The 18,408-nt window shown below is 47.0% G+C and overlaps 1 protein-coding gene across 1 annotated transcript in view; it reads right to left on the reverse strand.

Annotated features, from left to right (window-relative positions):
• The window catches only part of LOC144595043 (interferon-induced very large GTPase 1-like), a 271,628-nt gene extending 264,166 nt beyond the window's left edge, over nt 1-7,462 (reverse strand). Inside the window, exons 1-2 of the mRNA XM_078402129.1 lie at nt 7,380-7,462; nt 7,235-7,288 (exon numbers count right to left, since the gene is read on the reverse strand). The gene's annotated coding sequence lies outside the window, so the exon portion shown is untranslated. The remainder of the gene's footprint in view (nt 1-7,234; nt 7,289-7,379) is intronic.
• Between the last annotated feature and the right edge of the window lie 10,946 nt (nt 7,463-18,408).

The raw sequence follows: 18,408 nt of genomic DNA on the forward strand, positions 1-18,408 counted from the left end.
CTCTATCCAGCTCTCTCTTGAAAGCATCCAACGAACTGGCCTCCACTGCCTTTTGAGGCAGAGAATTCCACACCTTCACCACTCTCTGACTGAAAAAGTTCTTCCTCATCTCTGTTCTAAATGGCCTACCCCTTATTCTTAAATTGTGGCCCCTTGTTCTGGACTCCCCCAACATTGGGAACATGTTTCCTGCCTCTACTGTGTCCAATCCCCTAATTATCTTATATGTTTCAATAAGATCCCCCCTCATCCTTCTAAATTCCAGTGTATACAAGCCTAATTGCTCCAGCCTTTCAACATACGACAGTCCTGCCATTCCGGGAATTAACCTAGTGAACCTACGCTGCACGCCCTCAATAGCAAGAATATCCTTCCTCAAATTTGGAGACCAAAACCGCACACAGTACTCCAGGTGAGGTCTCACACCTGGATACTGATTGAGAGTGATCAGCCATGATCGCATTGAATGGCGGTGCTGGCTCGAAGGGCTGAATGGCCTACTCCTGCACCTATTGTCTATTGTCACCAGGGCCCGGTACAACTGTAGAAGGACCTCTTTGCTCCTATACTCAACTCCTCTTGTTATGAAGGCCAACATTCCATTGGCTTTCTTCACTGCCTGCTGTACCTGCATGCTTCCTTTCATTGACTGATGCACTAGGACACCCAGATCTCGTTGAACATCCCCTCTTCCTAACTTGACACCATTCAGATAATAATCTGCCTTTCTATTCTTACTTCCAAAGTGAATAACCTCACACTTATCTACATTAAACTGCATCTGCCATGTATCCGCCCAATCACACAACCTGTCCAAGTCACCCTGCAACCTTATTGCATCTTCCTCACAATTCACACTACCCCCCAGCTTAGTATCATCTGCAAATTTGCTAATGGTACTTTTAATCCCTTCATCTAAGTCATTAATGTATATCGTAAATAGCTGGGGTCCCAGCACCGAACCTTGCGGTACCCCACTGGTCACTGCCTGCCATTCCGAAACGGGCCCATTTATCCCCACTCTTTGCTTTCTGTCTGTCAACCAATTTTCAATCCATGTCAGTACCCTACCCCCAATACCATGTGCTCTAATTTTGCCCACTAATCTCCTATGTGGGACCTTGTCGAAGGCTTACTGAAAGTCGAGGTACACCACATCCACTGACTCTCCCCTGTCAATTTTCCTAGTTACATCCTCAAAAAATTCCAGTAGATTTGTCAAGCATGATTTCCCCTTCGTAAATCCATGCTGACTCGGAATGATCCTGTTACTGCTATCCAAATGCTCAGCAATTTTGTCTTTTATAATTGACTCCAGCATCTTCCCCACCACTGATGTCAGACTAACTGGTCTATAATTACCCGTTTTCTCTCTCCCTCCTTTCTTAAAAAGTGGGATAACATTTGCTATCCTCCAATCCACAGGAACTGATCCTGAATCTATAGAACATTGAAATGCTGGAGTCAATTATAAAAGACGAAATTGCAGAGCATTTGGATAGCAGTAACAGGATCGTTCCGAGTCAGCATGGATTTACGAAGGGAAAATCATGCTTGACTAATCTACTGGAACTTTTTGAGGATGTAACTAGGAAAATTGACAGGGGAGAGCCAGTGGATGTGCTGTATCTCAACTTTCAGAAAGCCTTCGACAAGGTCCCACATAGGAGAATGGTGGGCAAATTTAGAGCACATGGTTTTGGAGGTAGGGTACTGACATGGATAGAAAATTGGTTGATAGACAGAAAGCAAAGTGTGGTGATAAAAGGGTCCCTTTCAGAAAGGCAGGCATTGACCAGTGGGGTACCGCAAGGCTCGGTGCTGGGACCGTAGCTATTTACAATATACATCAATTACTTGGATGAAGGGATTAAAAGTACCATTAGCAAATTTGCAGATGATACAAAGCTGGGTGGCAGTGTGAACTGTGAGGAAGATGCTATGAGGTTGCAGGGTGACTTGGACAGGTTGTGTGAGTGGGCGGATGCATGGCAGATGCAGTTTAATGTGGATACGTGTGAGGTTATCCACTTTGGTGGTAAGAATAGGAAGGCAGAGTATTATCTGAATGGTGTCAAGTTAGGAAAAGGGGATGTACAATAATATCTGGGTGTCTTAGTGCATCAGTCACTGAAAGGAAGCATGCAGGTACAGCAGGCAGTGAAGAAAGCCAATGGAATGTTGGCCTTCATAACAAGAGGAGTTGAGTATAAGAGCAAAGAGGTCCATCTGCAGTTGTACAGGGCCCTAATGAGACCTCACCTGGAGTACCGTGTGCAGTTTTGGACTCCAAATTTGAGGAAGGATATTCTTGCTATTGAGGGCTTGCAGCGTAGGTTTACTAGGTTAATTCCCGGAATGGCTGGACTGTCATATGTTGAAAGACTGGAACGACTAGGCTTGTATACACTGGAATTTAGAAGGATGAGAGGAGATCTTATCGAAATGTATAAGATTATTATGGGGTTGGACATGTTAGAGGCAGGAAACATGTTCCCAATGTTGGCGGAGTCCAGAACAAGGGGCCACAGTTTAAGAATAAGGGGTAGGCCATTTAGAACTGAGATGAGGAAAAACTTTTTCAGTCAGACAGTTGTAAATCTGTGGAATTCTCTACCTCAGAAGGCAGTGGAGGCCAATTCTCTGAATGCATTCAAGAGAGAGCTAGATAGAGCTGTTAAGGATAGCAGAGTCAGGGGGTATGGGGAGAAGACAGGAATGGGGTACTGATTGAGAATGATCAGCCATGATCACATTGAATGGTGTTGCTGGCTCGAAGGGCCGAATGGCCTCCTCCTGCACCTATTGTCTATTGTCTCGACACGAAATGTCACCCATTCCTTCTCTCCAGAGAAGCTGCCTGTCCTGCTGAGTTACTTCAGCATTTAGTGTCTATCTTCATTCAAAACAGTGATTTACAACAGCAGTACGGATTACATGCTAATAATTATTTTAGATATTTACAACTTAGAGATTATGTAAAACTACACATGCAAGAATATAAATCTAAAGGTCCAGAAACTCTTGATGTATGCCTGAATCGACATTATAATTCAAATAAATTAATATCCTTTATTTATAATACTCTCCTAGATACTGACATTCCGTCATCAGAATCATATAGACGAGCATGGGAGGACGAATTGAACCAACTCATAATGCAAGATATATGGGATGAAAGTTTACAACACATGTTCATTAAATACTAGACATTCCTTAATACAATTTAAAATAATACATAGACTACATTATTCGAAGACTAAATTAAATAGGATTTTTCCTAGTATCTCTCCAATTTGTGATAAATGTCAATTTCAAGAAGCTAATTTAACTCATATTTTTGTAACTTGCATAAAAATGCAAAATTTCTGGTTGGATATTTTTTAAATCGTTTCTAAAGTTATCGATAAGCAATTGGATATGGATCCAAAATTAATAATATTAGGATTATCAGAACATATTACAAACTTTACAACAAGTTAGGTACATTTTCTTGATTACAGTTTAATAACTGCGAAAAAATTCATACTTAAATTTTGGGGAAAAACAATAACCCCCACATTTAAAATGTGGATTACGGAAATGACAGAGACCTTGCATTTGGAAAAAATAAGATTTGCCTTAATTGACAAACCTGATTTATTTTTTTAAATATGGTCTCCATTTATTGAATTTTTAGAAAAGTAAATGGGTTTGACACAGGACTAAAATAAAAAATTTAAATTAAAAGTTGAAACTTGAGTTTAGGGTTGGATGTACAACTGTGGTTATTGTCTCCCGGATCTACTCCCTTTAATTTCTATAGTTATAACTTTTTTTTTTATTCTCTCTTCCCAATAGTTTATAGTTTTTTTTTCTTTCTTCTTTATTTTTATTTTCTCTCTTTAAAAATTTTAAAATTGAAGCTATGTAAGAACTTTGTAACAAATTTGTCTTTTATTTCTATCTGTACATATGCTTTTCAAAAAAAAAAAAAAAAAAAAACAACAACAAAAAACAGTGATTGATTGAATCCAACAGGCCACGGGAACTAAGTGTGCAGCAGTGGTGAGTGAGGTGAACCTGGAAGAGAGGATCTGGAGAGACGGATGCATAAATATATCTGACCCAGCTCCCGGAGACCAGCAGCAGAGCTGGAGGGGATGTCATGGATCAGACAGTGATGCCTGGCAGTGGTGGCAGCTACATGGAGAGTAGCAAATGTGGATAGTTCTATCTCTGCTTCCTACCATCATTCACTGATGTGAGAGTAAAGGTTGGGGTGATAAATTGTAACAGGTAGAATTGAGAGGAAGGTGGTTAGTGTAACCAGCACTCTAAATGAAAGCGAGTGACAAAGGGCTTAGTCCAAGATGTCCAATGGTCAATATGTGGGGAATCATAAATTCCCAGTTCCCTGTTGGCCATGTGTGCAGGAGGGATGACCCACTTCAGCTCCTGACTGGATGCATTGGCCATTTGAAGTCATCGATTCATCGAGCTGTATGACACGGAACAGGCCATTTGGATGAATTCCACCATGTTGCCCAACCAAGCTCGTCCCTCTTGCCTGCTCCTCACTGATATCCCTCCAAATCTTTCCTATCCATGTACCTGTCCCAGTATCTTTGAAATGTTGTAATTGTACCTGCCTGCACTTCCCCCCGAACAGCTCGACCCATAAACCACCATCCTGTGTGTAAATAATGCCCCACAAATCCCTTTTCAAATCTTTCCCCTCTCACCTTTGACCTGTGCCCTCTAGTTTTAGAGTCCCCTATCCTGGTAAAAAAGACTGGATGTTTACCTTATCTGTGCCACCCCTCAGCCTCATGCACTCCAGGGTAAACAGGCCCAGCCTATCCAGCCTCTATCTAGCACAGTATTTGCGGATATCACAAATCTCCTGAGGTGCTGCCTGACCAGCTGAGTTACTCCAGCATTTTGTGATACCTTCGTTCACCAACCGCCACAACAGATCCATGGCTGATGCCATCTGCCTGGCCCAACACTAACCCATGCTGACCAAGAATAGAACTATGGCCACTGGTCCCAAAGTGCTTCCCTGAGACATCTCCATCACTTGCCCTGCCCTATTTCACAAGAGTAGATCAAGCTTGGCTCTCTCCATAGCAGGTCATCTATGCAGTACATAAATACAGTTCCTGAACACTCTTCATTTCCACCCATCGATGACCTTAACACTTTGGTAGTCCTAGTCTGTATTAAGAAAGTTAAAATTTCCTATTATGACCAGTCTGCTGTTTATACAACTCTCCACAATCTCCTGCCATATTTTTGTTCCTCTAATTCCTGTTGCTTATTTGGAGGCCTATAGAACGGCTTCAACGAGATGATCATCTCCTCCTGATTTCTCAGCTTCCCCCATAAACCGGGTTGTACAGGAGTCCCTCATGGCCATCCTTGTCTCAAACAGATGCACCATGCTGCTTATTGCATGGATTTGGTCTCTCAAAGGGGAAAACACACATGTGGCACATTTGTAGTGTCTCTCCAAACCTTCCTATCAATGTACCTGTCTAAATATCTTCAAATATCGTTATCCTCGAGAGGGAAGGTGAGCAGCCGGAAGTAGTTGTGCATGTAAGCACAAATGAGGTGGGTAAGAAGAGGTAGGAGGTTCTGCAACGTGAGTACAGAGAACCAGGCAGGAGGCTGAACAGCTGGACTTCTAGGGTGGTTATCTCCGTGTTGCTTCCAGTACCCCGTGCTAGTGAGGGTAGGAACAGGGAGATAGGGGATGTGAATGTATGGCTGAGGAGTTGGTGCTGGGGCCGGGGTTTAGATTCCTAGATCAGTGGAATCTCTTCTGGGACAGGGGTGACCTGTACAAAAGGGATGGGTTGCACCTCAATTGGAAGGGGACTGACATTCTGGTAGGCAGGTTTGCTACTGCTACACGGGTGGGTTTAAACTAAACTGGGGGGATGGAGTCAACAACGTGGAAGCATATGTGTGCAGCTAACGGGAAAGAGAGTGTTGGAAAAGTCACATTTAAACTCTCAGGGCAGGGGAATGATTCTAAGTCATGTGGTTTCTGTGAAAAGCAAAGGGGGTGGTTGGGGTCGGGTGAAACTGAAAGCACTGAAGCTCTCAGTAAAACAAGGCACATTCTGGGCAGAGGTCACACTGAGTACCTTCAAGATTGTAATCTCTGCATTGCTTCTGGTCTCACATGCTCCTGAATATAGGAATATAGAGTTGTAAATCTGTGGAATTCTCTGCCGAGTTGTAAATCTATGGAATTCTCTGCCTGGGAAGGCAATGGAGGCCAGTTCTCTGAATGCATTCAAGAGAGAGCTAGATAGAGCTCTTAAGGATAGCAGAGTCAGGGGGTATGGGGAGAAGGCAGGAACAGGGTAATGATTGAGAATGATCAGCCATGATCACATTGAATGGTGGTGCTGGCTCGAAGGGCCGAATGGCTTCCTCCTGCACCTGTTGTCTTTAGGCCAGATGAATGTGTGGCCAAAGGGGTGGTGGAGGAGGGAGGGCTTTGGATGCTGGGACATGGACATTTGTGGAGTGGGTGCAGCCTCTACTAGCAGGTCAGTTTGCACCTGAATGGGGCAAGGTCCAATATCCTCGCTGGCAGTTTTACTCCTGTTGTTGGGAAGGTTTTAAACTAATTTGGTCGGGGGAAATGGGACTTAGACTAGATGTGCGATTGAGGGTAAGTTTCAGTTAAATGTAGAAACATCCCCCACTCCATCCCCCCCTTAACACTCCCCAAAACCTCTCCTTCATTGGTCTAACACCCTCCCCCCCCCCACTCACTCTCCCCTCCTCTGCACCCCTCGCCCCTCCCCCCACTCCTCCAACCCACCCCCACTCCCCCTCCCCCCCAACCCCCCCCCCCCCCCACCCCACCCCCCCAACCCCCTCCCACCCACTCATCCATGCCACCCCATTCGGACCCGTTATGTTCTGTGTAAGTACAGGGGCTCCTCAGCTTCCAATGGGGTTCCGTTCCGAGGAACCCATCGGACACCGAATGTATTGTAAGTGGAGATACATTGAAAACGCACGATCGCATCTCCGGAAGCGAGCGGCGGCGGCTGCGGGTCCCTGCCGTCTGCACCATCGCAAAGGTGAACTATCCCACGTCAAACCATCGTAACCCACCTCCGATCACACGATCTCACCGCTCCCACTCTACCTGTCCATCCTTCTATACCTCCGTCGTGCCAATCCCACAGCTGTTGCCGGTCTCCGTCCCCCCTCTTGGCCTTACCTCTCACCAGAGTAGTGTCTGTGGCTCCGATCACACGATCTCACCGCCCACACTCTGCCAGAAATAACATTGGAAGGTGAGTGAACTGAACACCAGAGACAGCACTGAATAAGTGTAACGCAGACCAATAGACAGCAAAACGCACAGTGACTGATTACCAGCTCCTTCCTTCAGTGTCCCGGACAGGTGAGTGGCTGCTTCAGGTTGTCAGTGTGACCAGTGCCTAGGTTGTGCCTTGGTTTTATTGAGAGCTTCAGTGCTTTCAGTTTCACCCCAACCACATCCTTGGCTTTTCACAGAAACCATGTGACTCTGTGGGTTTCAGATTTCCGTAACAAGGAGAGGCTGGGGATTTATTCATGGATCATTGGAGGCTGAAGCGTGACTTTACAGAAGTTAATAAAACCACGAGTGGCAAAGATAAGGTGGATGTTCACAGTCTTTGGATGGATGCACCCATTCCAAAGTCTCCATATCCTTCCTGTAATGGGACGATGAGAACTGCTTGCGATACTCCAAATTAAGCCTAACCAAAGTCCTCTAAAACGGCATTATAACTTGCCGACTCTTACACACAATGCCCCAACCTATTAGAGCAGGCACACCATAGACTGAGGATAAAGATGTCATTGATATGAGTTGTTGCAAGATGGTCATGCCAAGGATGCAGGCAGTTTCAGGCAGAGAGTACCAGGAATGGGAGTAGGCAGTGCAGGTCCCCTGTAGCCACCCCCCTTGACAACAGGTATGGCCTTTGGATACTGTTGGTGGAGATCACCAGTCAGGGCAGTGCAGCAGCAGCAGTCAGGTGTGTGGTGTTCAGCCTGGCTCTGACACACAGTGGGGAAGGATGAAGGGATGAGGTCCTGCAGAATGAATACAGGGAGTTTGGCAAAAGGTTAAAAAGCAGGAGCACAAAGATAGTGGTGGTGGCTCGTGGTAGCCACCAATAGCATGGTTGTGCAGTCTTTAGACTTGCACAAAAACCTATGGACGGGAGAGATGAAGGTGGAAAGGTTGTTACACACGAGCAACCCCACTCTCGGCCGCAGGAGGTGGATTCCAGTGGCACGGTTAGACGTTACGGCTGGAAATTCCCTTGGCTGCACTGGATGGCCATGTCTTCTTCGTGCTTTGACATGCCCTTTGCACTCCACAGTGCGTTGCTGAGCCGCCCTCTCGGCTGTTGAACCCTCCAGTGGATTTCCTCCACCCAATTTGCCAGCACAGACCTTGCATGCTGGGCTGAGCAAGTCCATGAACTCACTGAGGGTCTGAGACCCGTCAGTTACCCTCGTGTGGTTTAGCACATCAGCTGAAGCAGTTTTCCAGGGTGTGGCCATTGCCGCATGCTAACAGCTTCTTGGAGCCACAGGTGAGAGCTGGGTGCCAGATGGGGACCAAAGGTGGACAAACTACCCTCAAAGCACCATGACATGACCCCCATCAGAGTTGCTACCCCTCCTTGAGCACTCCCACAGAGAGAGTAATCTCCGCATTACTCCCAATGCCACATGCTGGTGAAGGTAGCAAGGGGAAGTTAAGGGCCTGTCCCACTTAGGTGATTTTAAGGCGACTGCTGGTGACTAGGCTGTCGCCGACAGTTTGCGGGCATGATCGTGAGGAGTCTTCCAAAAATAGTGGTGGATCTCAGCGCGTCGCTGAGAAATCATCCGGTTTGAAATTTCTCGGCGACAGCTGGCTTGTCGGCAGGTATTACTGCTTATTGCAGGCACTGTCACATTCTGTCCCCAGGTTTGCAAGGTTGCCGCCTGTACTTTATCATGACATCTCATTCAGAGTGTTTGAATAAAGTTGATTTTGGTGATTTTTAAAAAGACAGGTGTCGGAATTTATTGAATTTCTAAGTTTATATACATCACAGACACTACTAACACAAAGATAAACTGAGTTTTACTGCTATGCTGTTTGTAGAGGGTTTGGCACACCTGACCATAAGGACAGCAAGGTCCGGCCAGACCATTTCACACGTTAAGAGCGCCTCCGAGCATCACACCTGTGGTCTAAACCTGTCCACTGAAAAGCAGCTGCAACAGCCAGGTGTGGATTGTGGGCGGAGTCTGCGATGCATGCAGTTTTCCATCTTTCAAAGTAATATAGTGTTTTTGAATAAAGTTGATTTAGGTGATTTAAAAAAAAATAGGTGTCGGAATTTATTGAATTTCTAAGTACCTTATCATGACATCTCATTCAAAGATTCTAGTCGCATTTGTTTTCACCATTAAAACCAAACCCTGACACACACGCTGCGCTATGAAAACACTTTTCATTCATTTATTTAGATCAATGAGGCAAGCAGATCCACAGGCATTTCACTACGTTTATTAAAGGCCAAAGCTCACACGTAGACAGACACTACTAACACAAAGATAAACTGAGTTTTACTGCTATGCTGTTTGTAGGGGGTATGGCACACCTGACCATAAGGACAGCAAGGTCCGGCCAGACCATTTCACACGTCACTGTACTTTGTGCTTGCCTCATTGATATAGTCGGATAATTGCGCTCGGCCGTGTTCACGCGTCGTGATGCATATGCAACCGGTCTCTCGTCTTGCATCAGGACCGCTCCAAATCCACTGTTGGAAGCGTCTGTGGCAATTGAAACGGGTGCGTTCACATCGTACAGTTTGAGTACGGGTGGCGATGTGAGAAGACACTTCAGCTTGTCTACTGCCTGTCTGTGCTTCTGCTCAAAATGCCACGCTACTCCCTTTTCTGTTAGCTGTCTAAGTGGGGCGGTGATCTCCGAGAGGTTCGGAATAAACTTGGCCACGTAGGTGACCATCCCCACGAAAGTTTGCACTTCCGCCTTGTTTGTCGGGTATGGCATTTGTAGCATGCTGCTGACACGAGATGGGCTTGGTGACACGCCTGCTTGCGAGATGACGTGTCCCACATATTCAATCTCGTTTGAGCGCATTAACGACTTTCTGGGATTGAGCTTTAGGCCGGATTCTTTCACCCGTTGGAGTAGGGCTTTCACCCTTGCGTCATGTTGTGCTGCATTCACACCCCAAACGAGAATGTCGTCAACGACTATCTCCACCCCTTCTAAATCGCCGAACTCTTCCTGCATCGCCCGCTGCCAAATCTCACTTGCGGATGAGATTCCAAATGGAAGGACGAGGTATCGGTATTTCCCGAAAGGAGTATTAAATGTGGTCAGACGTGAGCTATCATCACTCAGTGGGAACTACCAGGACCCACTTGGAGCGTCAAATTTCGAGAACCATTCTGCCTTCGGCATGTGGGCTGCAATGTTCTCGAACGTCGGCATCGGGAAATGCTCCCTATGAATGGCCGCATTGAGGTCACGTGGGTCAAGGTATATGCGGACTTCGCCATTAGGCTTGCTAACAACAGTCATTGAATTCACCCAATCTGTCGGTTCGTGCACGGGCGTTATAACTCCCAAGTTTTCCATGCGCTCTAATTCGTCGTTGACCTTATCCCTGATCTTATAGGGGATAGTGCGGGGTGGGTTTTGCTTAGGTTGCACGTTCTCTTGGAGCGCTATGTTGTACTCATATCTTTTTAGCCTTCCCAGCCAATAGACAATAGACAATAGGTGCAGGAGGAGGCCATTCAGCCCTTCGAGCCAGCACCGCCATTCAATGCGATCATGGCTGATCACTCTCAATCAGTACCCCGTTCCTGCCTTCTCCCCATACCCCCTCACTCCGCTATCCTTAAGAGCTCTATCCAGCTCTCTCTTGAAAGCATCCAACGAACTGGCCTCCACTGCCTTCTGAGGCAGAGAATTCCACACCTTCACCACTCTCTGACTGAAAAAGTTCTTCCTCATCTCCGTTCTAAATGGCCTACCCCTTATTCTTAAACTGTGGCCCCTTGTTCTGGACTCCCCCAACATTGGGAACATGTTTCCTGCCTCTAATGTGTCCAATCCCCTAATTATCTTATATGTTTCAATAAGATCCCCCCTCATCCTTCTAAATTCCAGTGTATACAAGCCTAATTGCTCCAGCCTTTCAACATACGACAGTCCCGCCATTCCGGGAATTAACCTAGTGAACCTACGCTGCACGCCCTCAATAGCAAGAATATCCTTCCTCAAATTTGGAGACCAAAACTGCGCACAGTACTCCAGGTGCGGTCTCACCAGGGCCCGGTACAACTGTAGAAGGACCTCTTTGCTCCTATACTCAACTCCTCTTGTTATGAAGGCCAACATTCCATTGGCTTTCTTCACTGCCTGCTGTACCTGCATGCTTCCTTTCAGTGACTGATGCACTAGGACACCCAGATCTCGTTGAACATCCCCTCTTCCTAACTTGACACCATTCAGATAATAATATGCCTTTCTATTCTTACTTCCAAAGTGAATTACCTTACACTTATCTACATTAAACTTCATCTGCCATGTATCCGCCCACTCATACAACCTGTCCAAGTCACCCTGCAGCCTTATTGCATCTTCCTCACAATTCACACGACCCCCCAGCTTAGTATCATCTGCAAATTTGCTAATGGTACTTTTAATCCCTTCATCTAAGTCATTAATGTATATCGTAAATAGCTGGGGTCCCAGCACCGAACCTTGCGGTACCCCACTGGTCACTGCCTGCCATTCCGAAAGGGACCCATTTATCCCCACTCTTTGCTTTCTGTCTGTCAACCAATTTTCTATCCATGTCAGTACCCTACCCCCAATACCATGTGCTCTAATTTTGCCCACTAATCTCCTATGTGGGACCTTGTCGAAGGCTTTCTGAAAGTCGATGTACACCACATCCACTGACTCTCCCCTGTCAATTTTCCTAGTTACATCCTCAAAAAATGCCAGTAGATTTGTCAAGCATGATTTCCCCTTCGTAAATCCATGCTGACTCGGAATGATCCTGTTACTGCTATCCAAATGCTCAGCAATTTCGTCTTTTATAATTGACTCCAGCATCTTCCCCACCACTGATGTCAGACTAACTGGTCTATAATTACCCGTTTTCTCTCTCCCTCCTTTCTTAAAAAGTGGGATAACATTTGCTATCCTCCAATCCACAGTAAATGATCCTGAATCTATAGAACATTGAAAAATGATCTCCAATGCTTCCACTATTTCTAGAGCCACCTCCTTAAGTACCCTGGGATGCAGACCATCAGGCCCTGGGGATTTATCAGCCTTCAGTCCCATCAGTCTACCTAAAACCATTTCATGCCTAATGTGGATTTCCTTCAGTTCCTCCATCACCCTAGGTTCTCCGGCCCCTAGAACATTTGGGAGATTGTGTGTATCTTCCTCAGTAAAGACAGATCCAAAGTAACGGTTCAACTCGTCTGCCATTTCCTTGTTCCCCATAATAAATTCCCCTGCTTCTGTCTTCAAGGGACCCACATTTGCCTTGACTATTTTTTTCCTCTTCACGTACCTAAAAAAGCTTTTACTATCCTCCTTTATATTATTGGCTAGTTTACCCTCGTACCTCATCTTTTCTCCCCGTATTGCCTTTTTAGTTATCTTCTGTTGCTCTTTAAAAGAGTCCCAATCCTCTGGCTTCCCACTCTTCTTTGCTATGTTATATTTCTTCCCTTTTATTTTTATGCTGTCCCTGACTTCCCTTGCCAGCCACGGGTGCCTCTTACTCCCCTTAGAATCTTTCCTCCTCTTTGGAATAAATTGATCCTGCAACTTCTGCATTATTCCCAGGAATACCTGCCATTGCTGTTCCACAGTCTTCCCTGCTAGGGCCTCCTTCCAGTCAATTTTGGCCAACAGGTATGTAGGTTAATTGGCTGGGTAAAATGTTTAAAAAAATTGTCCCTAGTGGGTGTAGGATAGTGTTAATATACGGGGATCACTGGGCGGCACGGACTTGGAGGGCCGAAAAGGCCTGTTTCCGGCTGTATATATATGATATGATATGATATGATATGATATGATATGATATGATATCCCTTCTAGAACTTCCCTTCCCATTCATAAGAGAGTCCTTTACAGTTTCTCCTGTATTCGCTTCCCCTTTAACTCCATCTCCATATTCCCAGTTTGTCAACCCCTCCCCCCCACTACTTAGTTTAAAGCCACACTTGTAGCACTAGCAAACCTACCTGCCAGAATGTTGGTCCCCCTGCTGTTAAGGTGTAACCCGTCCCTTTTGTATAGGTCACCCCTACCCCAGAAGAGATCCCAGTGGTCCAGAAATCTAAATCCCTGCTCCCTGCACCAGCCCCTCAGCCATACATTCATATCCCCGATCTCTCTGTTCCTGCCCTCACCAGCACGAGGTACAGGTAGCAGTCCAGAGATAACCACCCTCGACGTCCTACTTCTCAGTCTTCTTCCTAACTCCCTAAACTCACGCTGCAGTATCTCCTTCCTCTTCCTCCCGACGTCGTTTGTGCCCACATGCACAACTACTTCCGGTTGATCACCTTCCCTCGCTAGGATGTTCTGAAGCCGCTCCGTGATGTCTTGAACCCTGGCACCAGGGAGGCAACAAACCATCCTCAACTCCCGCCTGTCGCCACAGAATCTACTGTCCGTACAAACAAGGCGGAAGTGCAAACTTTCGTGGGGATGGTCACCTACATGGCCAAGTTTATTCCGAACCTCTCGGAGATCACCGCCCCACTTAGACAGCTAACAGAAAAAGGAGTAGCATGGCATTTTGAGCAGAAGCACAGACAGGCAGTAGACAAGCTGAAGTGTCTTCTCACATCGCCACCCGTACTCAAACTGTACAATGTGAACGCACCCGTTTCAATTGCCACAGACCCTTCCAACAGTGGATTTGGAGCGGTCCTGATGCAAGTCGAGAGACCGGTTGCATATGCATCACGACGCGTGAACGCGGCCGAGCGCAATTATGCGACTATAGAGAAGGAGCTGTGCTCCATATTGTACGCGTGCAGAAAGTTTCATGACTTCATCGTCGGTCAATCAGTAATCCTTACTGACCACAAGCCATTAGTGGGCTTGCTCGCCAAGCCGCTACACAAATTAAGCCCCAGACTCCAGCGAATGCGAATGCACCTGCTACGGTATGACATGGAAATACGGTGGAAGCCGGGACGTGAAATGTTTCTCCCCGATGCCCTGAGCCGGCTGCCCCGTGCACACACACCTGTGGAAGAGCACATCACACTGCCGATCGTGATACAGGCTGTAGAAGCCATCCTACACATGTCAGACGAGCGCCTTGCGCAGTTCAGAGCTAAAACAAAAAAAGATCAAACCCTGACACTGTTGTGCGAGTATATAAGAAAGGGTTGGCCTAGTGGCAGGCGTGATTTGCCATCGAACTTGACTCCGTTTCATACATACCATGACGAGCTGGTTGCAGTCGATGGATTAGTCTTGAAGGAAAACCGAATCGTAGTCCCCCAAAGCATGCAAAGGCAGATGCTGAACGTGCTACATGAATCACATCTGGGAGTAGTGAAACTTAAACAACCAGCCCGCAATTTATTTGCGCGGCCAGGAATGAATGCACAGATTGAGGACACAGTGGGAGCATGCTCGATATGCCAGGCGACTAGGAAAGCACAAGCAAGCGAGCCGTTACAACCACACCTCATCCCCAGCAGACCTTGGGCTAAGGTTGGCGCAGACATCTTCCATCTGGATGGAGTTGGCCATTTGCTTGTAGTGGACTATTACTCCAAGTACCCAGAAATAGCGCAGTTGACGGACATGACATCACATTCGGTGATACGTGAGATGATGGGCATGTTTGCCCGGAATGGCATTCCTGACTTGGTAATGACAGACAACGCCAGACAATTTGACTATGCTGAGTTTCGAAGATTCCAGGAGGACTGGGAATTTGCCCATGTCACCTCAAGTCCCATATATCCACAGAGTAACAGGCAGATAGAGCGCTGGGTACAAACTATAAAAAGTCTCATGAGAAAAGCAAAAGGCAGCGGCTGTGACCCGATGTATGCCATCCTTGAATACCTCAACACCCCCCTTGACGGGACAGGCGGCTATGCCCCCTCACAGTTACTGAACAGTAGACTGTTAACAAGCAAGTTCCCAGCCCTGGTCCTCTTGTAGCCATGTCTCAGTGATTCCCACAACATCATACTTGCCAATGTCTAACTGAGCATCAAGCTCATCCACTTTATTTTTTATACTTTGCGCATTTAAATACAACACTTTAATTTCGATATTCACCTCCCCTCTCACACCGGTCACAATTGGCCCTGACCTTACTCTCATATCCCTCTAGAACTTCCCTTCCCATTCATTCGAGAGTCCTTTGCAATTTCTCCTCTATTCGCTTCCCCATTAACTCCATCTCCATATTCCCAGTTTGTCAACCCCTCCCCCCCACTACTTAGTTTAAAGCCACACGTGTAGCACTAGCAAACCTACCTGCCAGAATGTTGGTCCCCCTGCTGTTAAGATGTAACCCGTCCCTTTTGTACAGGTCCACCCTACCCCAGAACAGATCCCAGTGGTCTAGAAGTCTAAATCCCTGCTCCCTGCACCAGCCCCTCGGCCATACATTCATATCCCCGATCTCTCTATTCCTGCCCTCACCAGCACGATGTACAGGTAGCAGTCCAGAGACAACCACCTTCGACGTCCTACTTCTCAGTCTTCCTCCTAACTCAAACCAAACTGTGATGCATTCCAATAAGCTGGTGAGATTTGTTGGGGACATTATTGTTGGGAATTTTGAAAATTATAAGGAAGATGAGTAGATTATAATATGGTTAGCCCTCGAGTTCACAAACTAGGGAAGTATGGTGGGAAAGATGGCCAACATAGAATGTTAGGCTTCACAATAACAGTTTAATTAAAATAGCTAAAACTAATACATTATGCTGAAAAGCAGGGTTCCTTATTTATTGAGGGTGGGAGAGTCCTTTGCAGTTCTAGATAGGTTCTTATCTGTTGCAATCTTCAGATTACAGCTGCTCTTTGTCACTGTGTTAAAAAGTGGGGTTACACTGGCTACCCTCCAGTCCACAGGAACTGGTCCAGAGTCGAGAGAACATTGGAAAATGATCACCAATGCATCCATGATTTCTAGGGCCACCTCCTTGAGTTCTCCTTGTTCCCATTATAAATTCACCTGTTTCTGATTGTAAAGGACCTAAATTTGTCTTCACAAATCTGTTCTGTTTTTACATATCTAAAGAAGCTCTTACAGTCAGTTTTTATATTCCCCACAAGTTTTCTTTCATGCTCTTTTTTCCCCCTCTTAATTAGCCCCTTTGTCCTCTGTTGAATTCTAAATTTCTCCCAGTCCTCCGGTTTGGGAGAAATGGAAAGGGGACATGTTTCCTGCCTCTAACGTGTCCAACCCCTTAATAATCCTATAAATTTCCAAGTTAGGACAAGGGAGGTGCTGTGGTAGTCTGGTGTGCTGACCTCTACCGGACCAAGGCCAGACGACAACTCTCAGACACCTCTTCCTACCTATCCCTGGACCATGACCCCACCGACAAACACCAGACCTTTATCATCAGCACCATCACGGACCTCACCATCTCCGGCGATCTACCCTCCAATGCCTCCAAACTCATAGTTCCCCAGCCCCGCACGGCCCGATTCAACCTCCTACCCAAAATCCATAAACAGAACTGTCCCGGCAGACCCATTGTCTCTGCCTGCTCATGCCCCACCAAACTTATTTCCACTACCTCGACTCCATCCTATCCCCCCTGGTTAAATCCCTCCCCACCTACGTCCAAGACACCTCACAAGCTCTCCATCTCCTCGATAACTTCCGGTTCCCAGGCCCCCACTCCCTCATCTTTACCATGGATGTCCAGTCACTCTACATTTCCATCCCCCACAAGGATGGTCTCAAAGCCCTCCGTTTCTTCCTCGACCGTAGAACCAGCCAATCCCCATTGACCAACACTCTCCTCCGCCTAGCAGAGCTGGTTCTTACCCTCAACAACTTCTCCTTTGACTCCTCCCACTTCCTCCAAACCAGAGGCGTAGCTATGGGCACTCGCATGGGCCCTAGCTACGCCTGCCACAATCCCTGTTCCAGACGTACACTGGCCCCATCCCCGAACTCTACCTCCGCTACATCGACGACTGCATTGGTGCTACCTCTTGTACCCATGCAGAACTCATTGACTTCAAACACTTCACTTCCAATTTCCATCCTGCCCTTAAATATACCTGGACTATCTCCGACATCTCCCTCCCGTTTCTGGACCTCACCATCTCCATCACAGGAGACCGACTAGTGACGGACATTTACTATAAACCCACTGACTCACACAGCTATCTGGACTACACTTCTTCCCACCCGATCCCCTGCAAAAAGTCTATCCCCTACTCCCAATTCCTCCGTCTACGCCGCATCTGCGCCCGGGATGAGGTGTTTCACACTAGGGCATCAGAGATGTCCTCATTCTTCAGGAAACGGGGCTTCCCCTCTTCCATTATAGATGAGGCTCTCACTAGGGTCTCTTCTACATCCCACAGCTCTGCTCTTGCTCCCCCTCCCCCACTCGCAACAAGGACAGAATCCCCCTCGTTCTCACCTTCCACCCCACCAGCCAGCGGATCCAACAAATCATCCACCAACATTTCCGTCACCTACAACGGGACCCCACCACTGGCCATATCTTCCCATCCCCTCCCCTCTCTGCATTCCACAGAGACCGTTCCCTCTGTAACTCCCTGGTCCACTCGTCCCTTCCTACCCAAACCACCCCATCCCCGGGCACTTTCCCCTGCAACCGCACGAGATGCAACACCTGTCCCTTTACCTCCCAAACAGTCTTTCCAGGTGAGACAAAGGTTAACCTGCACCTCCTCCAACCTCATCTATTGCATCCGTTGCTCTAGATGTCAACTTATTTACATCGGCGAAACCAAGTGCAGGCTCGGCGATCGCTTCGCTCAACACCTGCGCTCGGTCCGCGTTGGCCAAGCTGATCTCCCGGTGGCCGATCACTTCAACTCCCCCTCCTATTCCCAGTCTGACCTTTCTGTCATGGGCCTCCTCCAGTGCCATAGTGAGGCCCACCGGAAATTGGAGGAACAGCACCTCATATTTTGCCTGGGCAGCTTGCCACCCAGTGGTATGAACATCGACTTCTCCAACTTTAGATAGTTCCTCTGTCCCTCTCTTCCCCTCCTCCTTCCCAGATCTTCCTCTATCTTCCTGTCTGCACCTATATCCTTCCTTTGTCCCGCCCCCCTGACATCAGTCTGAA

Source organism: Rhinoraja longicauda, chromosome 1 (assembly GCF_053455715.1).
Source record: "Rhinoraja longicauda isolate Sanriku21f chromosome 1, sRhiLon1.1, whole genome shotgun sequence".
NCBI lineage: Eukaryota > Metazoa > Chordata > Chondrichthyes > Rajiformes > Arhynchobatidae > Rhinoraja > Rhinoraja longicauda.